The sequence below is a fragment of the Hyla sarda genome, chromosome 9 (assembly GCF_029499605.1).
Source record: "Hyla sarda isolate aHylSar1 chromosome 9, aHylSar1.hap1, whole genome shotgun sequence".
Lineage (NCBI taxonomy): Eukaryota > Metazoa > Chordata > Amphibia > Anura > Hylidae > Hyla > Hyla sarda.
The window spans coordinates 47,555,065-47,564,907 of record NC_079197.1 but is presented as its reverse complement, the minus strand read 5'-3'; the positions used below and the strand labels follow the sequence as shown (position 1 = coordinate 47,564,907).

Genomic DNA, 9,843 nt, shown 5'->3' with positions numbered 1-9,843 from the left:
ATGAGACCAGCCTGTATCCATGGTAGCTGTTTAACAGACAGAGGAATGTTGCGTCTGGAACTCTATACGTACTGATGTATTCTCAGCTACCCCCAGAAATTTTTTGCTCCCCCACCATCCTCTCCAGCACTCTATTCTCTGCAGGTATAAGAAAGGTTATTATTTTTCCAACTGTTCTTTGTGTGCTGGGTGTTCAGATTACAGGCCCAGAGTGAGAGCACTCAGTCAAAGCTCCATATGTGGTACAGAATATCAGGCCTTTTCCATCACAAATATGTCTGTAAAGTTTCACTGTTTGGAAGGAAATCTGGATTCCTACAGGGGCTCCATTACTAATTTACATCCAAATATTGTGACATTTAAAGACAAGAGGTCATGTACTTAGGAACCTGTGGTAGTAATGCTTGAACAGTAGAAGTGGTGATACATAAATCAAAGAATTAACTCTGGGCTGGTGACCATAGGAAACTAGGGAACTTAGAACCTGAAATTATAATGTGTTGTGTTGTGATGTCATGCAGTCCATGCACTTTTAGCCAAAGTAGAAATCTCTGCAGAAAAGTAGATTTCAGATTATAAAGAAACCAGAATTTGCTTTTTTTATTATGTGCAGATGAGGTGACATATTAAGTACAGACGGTATAGCAAACATGTGACATAGAAGTCTATTATGGCCTAAGGTTTAAATTAATAACATATTGCCAACAACAAGTCTAGGCTTCTCTATGCAGATACAGGATATGTAGCGAAATTTGCCACCTGTATAGTTTCTGTGAGCTGGAGTGGCTCAGATCCGGGGGCTAGATTAGACAGCTTGAGGTCTGCTCTGCCACTAGGCCATTCCCCCTATGGGCACAGGTGTCGTGGCAGTTGTGGTCGACAACCAGTGCCACCTCATTTTATGTCAGGGTCATTAGGGGCTCCCTACCCACAACCAGCCGTGACGTGGCACACGCACATTATAATTATAAGATTATAAGATGAGTGAGTCGAAGCAGAGGAACCCAAATTCATTATGAATTTCAGGATTTATTCGATTTGCAACGAATGCGAATATCGCCGCGATTCTATAGCGTTAATCGCTTTATTAAACTCCATTTTACAGCGTTCCAGGCTCCAGAACATCTAAAATGGCGGATCCACATGTCAGTATGTGGGGCAGGGGATGCTGGGAAGGCAGGAAGGCAAGGCGGGAAGGGAGGTAGGCGGGATGACCCTGAATCACATGCAGGATGCAGCCTACCAGCATTCATTCATCCCTGTGATGTCATAGCCCTATATAATCAGCAGCCATTTTGCGGCTGCACATTTCATGCCATACACTGAATTGATCATACCGCAGCGTTCCACTTCCAACTGCTAGTCACATCAGCGTTGTGGACAGAGAGCAGTGCTTGTTCTCACTGAGAAGGATTTTTATGCCAGCCATTAACCTCCCAGTCACGTTATTCAGCATTTTATCAGAGAGGGGCAGATAGCATTTCGTTGCCTCATACATTTCAACAAGCTGCCTTAACTTCTTGAACCTTATCACAGGAGGCAGGAATTATTTTTCAGCGCAATTCTGTGTATTTTTTCCACAAGAAATCATCAGCTGCTTATAGTAGTCTGAAGATGGTATAATAACCAGCAGTTCCCGCCATTCTTCATACTTTGTGACAGAATGCAATTTTGGGTTTAATACACTTTTTTTTGTGGTGCTGCAGTGTTGTGTCCTGCTGCTATGTAAAAATACGTTTTTCAATGAACTGTAGAGCATTTTTTTACCTACATCAAAGTTAGAACGGCGTCCAGGAAGTGTGCATTAGTGATATTCAGTATATAAGAAGGAGTAGGATGGACAGTAAGCAAGCCCCCTGAGGAAGGAGACAAAACAGCTGTAGGGGTTGTGGTGGTATAAGCGGTGCAGTTCAACATGGGTAAGACACTTCTTCTTTAATATCTATATGGCAGGATGTTATTACTATTACTTAGTGAGCTGTAAGTTAACAATAGAGTGGACGCTCGGGTAATCTTAGCTGCAACTAGGCCCATGAGCAGTTCACTATCGTAGCACCTTTCAGCATCACAAGCACTTTACATTAGTTGGCCATATATATGATTGCATTATAATACTGCACCTCCTATCCCCACACATTTTTTTGTTGGGTGCCTTATTGCCTTTTTAACATCAGTATTTAGTGTGTATTATGTATTTTTCAATAAAATGTATTATATTTTTGGTAATCCAATTCTAGTTTTGTGTTTTATTCGCAGTATATTATCAAAGCAATGTACTATTTTGTATCTGTAAATCTGTAACAAGTCTAGATACTGGGAAAGTCCAGGCAAAAAAAAATCACCGGTTGGTGTTTTACGAAAATACGTTTTCCAAGTGTACTGTTGCACATTTTTTTGCCTTCACACGTGCACACCACATACCTACATCTAACCTTCTTTCTGGGGAACCGAATGACTTGTGGTGCTTCATAGGGAATTGCAGATGGAGCTCTTATTGGAGATGCTAGTATTGTCACTAAGGCCCCCTTCACAAATGTCCGGCAATCTGATGGTGTTTCCTCTCAGCCCAGAAGAAAAGCACCAGAGGGAAATTGATGGTAGAACTGATCCCATTTAATTGAGTGGGACAGTTCACAGTTATCCGGTGCTACAATTTAGATGCTGTATGGGGGACTGCATCTTCTGTGTCCCTCTATTCTGTGTGCAGAAATAATGGGAGCTGGATCCAATAGAACTAATTCCAACTGATGCACTTTTCCCTCAGTTGAAGCATCAGTTTAGGCTTGTTTTGGGCTGGGTAAACTGAGGTGAATCATTGGATTTATGTGAACCCTGCCTTACTGTTTAACATCATGCGTCTGTACGCACCTCCTGCATGTATGTGAATCCACATATGACAAAATGTACATGATTTTATTTTATTTTTTCACCCAAGCTGGAAATGAATGTTAATGTTTATTTCACAAGGGAGGACAGCTAAGCTGCTGATAGACATCTCTGGGAGGATTTATCTCTTGGGGAACAAAAGAACGATCATTCGTCCAAATCGGAGTAGGTTCACTGCATCCACTGAACCTGTGAAAATATGTAGCTTGAGAAGGAAAGCTAGCTCTCTCTCTCTCTCTCTCTCTCTCTCTCTCTCTCTCTCTCTCTCTATATATATATATATATATATATATATATATGTAGCACGTTTTTGGGAGCACCCGCTAGTTTCTCTGGGGTCCCTTACCCAAGCTACCTCACTACGCCTGACAGGAGGATTCCTGAGCCTCCTCTATCTGGAAGCTGGGGTACATGTCTGCGGCAGTGCCTCCACCCTGTGGAGCATCCGGGGTAGGCATGCGGGTATACTTGGTACAATGAGACTGCCACAGCCTAATGAATGAACTAACTTTATATAGTAAGTAGCAAATGAACAACATACATAGAATCACCCACCCCTTATCTTCGCCCTAATTGCTGTTGGTGCACATAGGAGTGTTGGGACCGTTATAAGTCCTGCTCTGCAGCGTCAATGAAGCAGCCTGCACTGTGTAATATCCACCACTAGACCTGAGAGTCTTTACTTTGAGTAAGGAGACAGATGCCCTGTAGTGGAACAGGGAAGAGGCTTTATCTTACCCTCACAACACCATTAACCAGGTCAGTCCAGCAGCAGTCTCCTCTCACTGTATTCACCAGATGTCTGGACTCAGTGCTTGTCTCTGCCAGCAGGTCTCTGGTTAAACATTCAGGAGTTTTTTTTTTGGTTTTGTTTTAAGTTAGTATATTGTGTATAGCCACTTTTATAGAATAAGTCATAGGGTGATACAGCTTATCAGTGATAAACATTTGCTACTGATAATAGAAGCCATAATACAGATAATAAGATGTACATTCATGTTTACAGGTCATCCCAGTGTGTGCTGTCTACTAGATAAATATTGTATAGTGTCACATTGATGCTGCCACAATTCTTCCGCTTGTGGTAACTACTGTTTTATTTTCTGTGGAATTACAGTTGATTTCACGCTTATATAATGTGTGAACTTTGTGAGGGAAACCTGAAGCTTACCCATCAGCCTATCCAGCACATCCATGACATCTGAATACAACATAAAGGTATTGTGATGACCCAATGTTTGTGGAGCCATTGAGTTATCGTGCCAGTATAAACTCAGGCCAAACTAATAAGTGAAGTCCAAGTATACTTTTTACCCTTTCTGTCATTCCATTCTTTATGTCATGCAGAAAATGGACTTAGGTTGCTACAGGATACTAGAATGCTGCCCCAATAGTGGTCCCAATATAGATAATGGCTGGCCAGGCAGGCCAAACAATACCATTCTCAGACAACGGGAACAGAGGCAGAGGCAAGGCTGGTGCAACAGGTCAACAGCTTGGCATTGAAGCTGAAAACACAACACAGCACAGTGCAGTATGGGACCAACAATCAGTAGCAAAAAGCAGATCCAGAAGATGGTGCTGGTAAAAAGCCCAGTAAGGGAAAAGCATCTGCAAGGTGTAAATGTACTAGAGCTGAAGATGTTCAGATGAATCACTGGCTAAATACAGGCATAATTTCCGTGTTGACAATCCAGATAATACTCAGGAAAGGCAAAGCAGAACAAAAGAGTTGGGCTGAAGCATTGTCAGGTAAACAGGCACAGGTCAGGTACAGGAAAGCAGATCAGGAACAGCACACCTTCAGTTTAGAAAAAACACAATATTTCCCAGGTACAGATGAGAAGGTGGAGCAATCTTTACCCTTTCCCTCACTAGGCTGTATGAGTATGTCCTGAGAGAGCCGGCTTTGGTGCGGGATCCTTCAAAGATGGGCAGCCCTCCTCAGATGATCTTAATAACCAGTGGGCACAGCTAATAGCCTGCAGTGGATTTTATGTTGTGTTCAATTAAACAAGAAAAATAAATCAAATTAAACAAGTAACTAAAACTAGCAAAAAATCTGTACGCTAAAATGTGCAGCATATATACTATGTGTGAAAATACCCTAACTTCATTATTATTGCACATGCCACCATAATATGCCCTTAATAACATACTCTTAATAACATACCCTTATTTAATGAATACTGCACATACCACCATAATATACCCTTAATAACATAACATACTCTTAATAACATACCCTTATTCAATTTATACTGCACATACCACCACATATCTGTTAACAATCAATTTGAAAACTGCAGCAAACAGCAATGTGTGGCCCCCGCTGTGTGAGAGCGAACCCGGAGATATTCTGTATGATCCCTGAGTCTGAGGCAATTCCAATTAACTGCGTTGTACAGAATCCATCTCAGAGAGGTCTTGACAGGAATAATTGATCTCTATGAAGAACTCGGCAACTCTAAAGGCAGGTGTTAGTGACAATTTAGGGCATCACACAGAGAATACAGACAATGCATTTTGTATAATTTCTCTGTGTTTCATCCTGCATTTGCCTCATATAGAATAATTATCCACTTTCATTGCCCCGCGAGAGGCCTTTTACATGTTCTACGTTAATAGAATATAACTGTGATTAAAGCAGAAAATCCAAATCTTGTTTCATTCCATGTTGTTTCCACAAATAGATTTATGCAAAGTAGAAAAGTCTGTACACAAAGTGGTTTCTCTTCTCATTTAATATTATGAATAACATTCATTTTGGGAGAAAAAAAAAAGGTAATTCAGGAATAGAAAACCAAGATCAGAGTTACAATATAAGAGCTTTGTTTATACATAACTTTTTGTCATATTGTTTATTGTTTAGATAGCACTGTAAAACATAGTTTAATATATAACAACATTTACATTTTAGCGTTGTTTCTATTAGGTATCCAATGTTTTCTATATCGTACTTCGTTTTCTCTCTGTATGATCACGAACTCCTATGTTTTTTTCCTTCCTTCTTTTTTTTTTTAACTGTATAATATATTATTGTTTTGTGTACTTTTCTCCATACTGGCTTGATGAAGCATAGCTATGGCATTGAAAAATGTTACTTTTATAATTAAAGTTCCATTAAACTGCCATGCCTGTATATTGTTGCAGTTTAACAATTTTTTTTTGTAGCACTATAAATTGCAGTTTTTTTTTGTTTATTTTTAGCTTTCCAAATTAACTGAGCATGTATTATATGTTGTCCATCTTGGCAAAACATTATCCTTTCTAATATACTTCATAAAAAATGTTTTATCTTATTTTTATAGAAATGGCTTATATAAAAAAAACACCATTAGGGGTCCCCATACCATCCAGAACATAATCCTGTGCTGCTGCAGCATCACATTTGTCCCAGCTGAAGCACAGAAAGGGAAAAAGTCCAGAAAGTGAGGACAGGACTAGAACTTCTCTGAGCTCCCTCCTGTCCTGTCTATCAGATTGCAGCATGTAAACAGTAAGGAGGAGGTTATAGACCAGTCTGCAGTGATTAGATAGAGATCCAGCACAGCAAAGCAGACTCAGGGAGGAAGTGAATGCATGGTCAGTGAAGGTGGGCTCAATGCTTGCCTCAGACACTCTCCTTCCTGAGCAGTGGATGTAAGAATGAGGGAGCAGTAGAAGACAGGGATTTGTGAGCCAAATATAGAAGCTAGACACAAAAAAGACATGTAAAACATCTGCATGACATAGTAAGTAACATATATAAGCATCATTTTTTTTCTATGATATGACAGGTATGCTTTAAACAATGACACAAACAAACCAATAAGGCAATTTAAAGATTTGTACACCCATTTCCTATGTACAAGGGAAGCAAATCTTTACTCAAGCCTCATTTATCACACAAATTTGAGATTTTTTTTTATTTGGCATGTTTATTGTAAAAACTCTAAGAAATGATAGAAGATATGCTCTTAGCCAGTGTTAATTTTAAAGTCAGGTGCACAGACAATGACAGACATGCCAACTCACTTTTTACCAAGACCACTAGAAGAAATAATTAAAAATTACTCCCTTTGTGTTTAAGATTTGGATGCTATAGGAAACAGAAAAATGTCTTATCAGTGTCTTCACAGTATAAAAGGAACCTGTCATCAATGTCACCCACACTAACCTGTTGGTACAGGCGGGTACTGTGGCTGACACTGATGATAATTATACTTACCTATCCTTGATCTGTCGTTCCATTTGCCCCTTATGCCCCTTATTCTTATGGCAGGCTTGGTGCAGGGCGGCACTCCAGGACCATGATGATGTTGCTGCTGCTTCCTTTAGCCTTCTCACAGCTGGGCCGAGTAAGGAAATAGCAGCTGGGAAGTCAGCATGTTTCTGGAGCTTCACCTGCGCACCATCTGTTACCCAAATAAGGCCAAAAGGCCAATGGTGCCATGAATCAGATATAGGTAAGTATTATTATCATTAGTGTCACAAACCCTACTAGTTTATACCAACAGGTTAGTGTGGCTGACACTGATGACAGATTCCCTTTAGGGGAAGATAGACAATTTGGGTACCAAGGAAACAGGCAAAAAGCACAATCACCAGCAGAATACTTATGGACTGTACCTAGGTCGAGCGCTACCTCACTACTATTTATGCTGATGGAGATTGCTCTTTTCCCTTGTTTTTCGGTGGTTGCTTGGGACAGGGCATAGACAATATTATTTTACCAGTATTATAAATGTGGTTTGGCTTCTTCTCCAGGGCTAGATATGCTACGAGTGTGTTAAGCTGTATCGGGTGGGTGTATGTGTATTCTCATATACACATACACCCACCCACCCACCCAATACAGCTTAACACACTCGTAGCATATCTAGCCCTGGAGAAGAAGCCAAACCACTGATTGCCTATTTCTATTATTATCTGGAGTGCTGAGAGGGTATCACTCCTTGGCTAAATTCTCGTTCAGATTTTTGTGTGGTAGATAGAGTACCTCCATGTTTTAGTGTTTCCAGTATTATAAATGTGCTGTTATAAATATGACATTGGTGCCACACAGTTACAACTCTCCTGACATCTAATAGTTGATAAGATTGTTATAAGTTCTACATTACTTTATATGGTTTACTCATCCTTTGACCCTTTGTTGGACCCTTCTAAAAAGCTGTCAAGGACTTGAGCTGTGTAAAAGGCCCCAACATTTCTCACACACATCCCTTTCTACACACATCCCTCTGTTCACAGCAAAAGATACACTTCAGATTTAGTCTAGATTATAGGACATGTTCAAAGGCTCATACTCATGGTTACGTGAAAACTCGTGAAAGTGAAAGTTTACACTACCCTTGTAATGGTTTGAAAATGTCAAAAATTGTGCTGTGCTGCGTGCCTTTTTGCTAAATTTTTGCATCAAAATAAATGTAAAAATAGCACCATTTACTGCAATTTGCATAATTGCAGTAAATTTGCACAATTTTTACAGGTATTTCGGAATATTGTAGGGGGAAAAACATGATGTTTCCAGAATAGTGCCACAAATAAAATGCCAAATGTGAACACAGACTAAGAATTGGCAAATATTTAACTTACCTCCTCAGCAAATATATTTTTTTTAGCATGTGAAAATCTTTTTTGGGGGGATTTTTTTAGTAGGTGTGTTCTCAGTCACATTATTATTGGATTTGGATTATGATAGACTTCTGAACCATCTCTCAAGCTTGTTTCATGTAATTTGTATTTTTCCATCTGAATTTTTCCGTCTGAAATAACAAATTAAGATTTTGGTGTGAAATGAAAAAAATAAAAAGTTTTGAAACAGAAACCTTGTATATTTTTGAGGTGAGAAAAAAATGCACAGGTGGTTGAATTTGTCCTCACTATATTTACTTCTTAGTAGTATACTATAGTGGTAGGCACAGCATGCCTTCTAAGTTGCTCATTACCAACAGAATCACAAAGTGCATCATGGTTCAAATGGGCAAAAAAGACCCTTATTTGCCAATGACCCAACAACAATAATGCAAATATTTTGTACCTTAATGTTACTTTGAGACCAGAATTTTTCCAGCCCCAAATTTTTTTCATCATTTATGGTAGGGTTACGCAGAGAGCATCTGCAGCATATTTCTCACTGTGGATACGCTGATGGTGTATCTGCATTTACCGTGGGAAATTAGCCGCTATGAGCAGACACACAGAGCTACCTAGCCGCAGCAGGAAGCTTGCTCTTTTGACTGGCGTTGGAGCATCTGTAGTGTGAAATAGACTGAGAATGCGCTCCATGAAACCCTACCCTAAGAACACAAAACAGCCTCGATGATAACAGATAAAACTGGAGGAAGGAATGAAGGAACTGGTTGCTGATTCCAAGCATCTGCAGGAAAAACACCATAAACTGTGGAGTCCTTGGCTTGTCTCCCTGACCTCGCTGGATTTCACTTACCTGCACCTTCCTTGATCCGCCCTTTTCTCTGAAAGGTATAGTCTCCCCTCTCCCTCCGGGATGCTAGCCTTCTTCTGTCCAGCGGGGTTCATGGGTAGCACTGGTTTCCGAGGTAAGGATCCTATTTTACTGCTCTGTCTCTTCTGCTTTTCCCTACCCCTTTATTTTGCTTTTCCCTCTATTTTCCTCTTCCTTTTTTTATTTTCTGTATGTCATGTTACCTACCATTGGAGCCAGTTAGAAGTGGCACGTCCATGTGTTCTCTGTGTTTTTTTGTTGTTGTTCTAGATACTGTGGTGGCCTTTTCGTTGCCCTGCCTTGCTTATTATCTTGTTATTCTGTACAAAACTAATAAACTTTTAATTTGAAGAAAGAAAAAAAAAAAAGCTGGAGAAAGATGCTTTCCTACGTGATTAATTACAAAATGAAGATATTTTGTGGAACATTCTAAACCCTTTCATTTCACTCTGTCATCACAAGGGCAATTGTGCAACCAGCACATCCATCATATTGCCTGCATATACACC

The 9,843-nt window shown here is 39.9% G+C and overlaps 1 long non-coding RNA gene across 2 annotated transcripts; it reads right to left on the bottom strand.

Annotated features, from left to right (window-relative positions):
• Window positions 1-5,863: 5,863 nt before the first annotated feature.
• LOC130291297 (uncharacterized) lies at window positions 5,864-9,591 on the bottom strand. Of its 2 annotated transcripts, none has more exons than XR_008847874.1 (3): window positions 9,317-9,591; window positions 8,464-8,633; window positions 5,864-6,580 (listed from the first exon to the last, which is right to left on the bottom strand). It is a non-coding gene; the product is annotated as an uncharacterized LOC130291297 (long non-coding RNA). The 2 variants fall into 2 exon arrangements; XR_008847875.1 differs by having other exon boundaries at window positions 9,542-9,591.
• Between the last annotated feature and the right edge of the window lie 252 nt (window positions 9,592-9,843).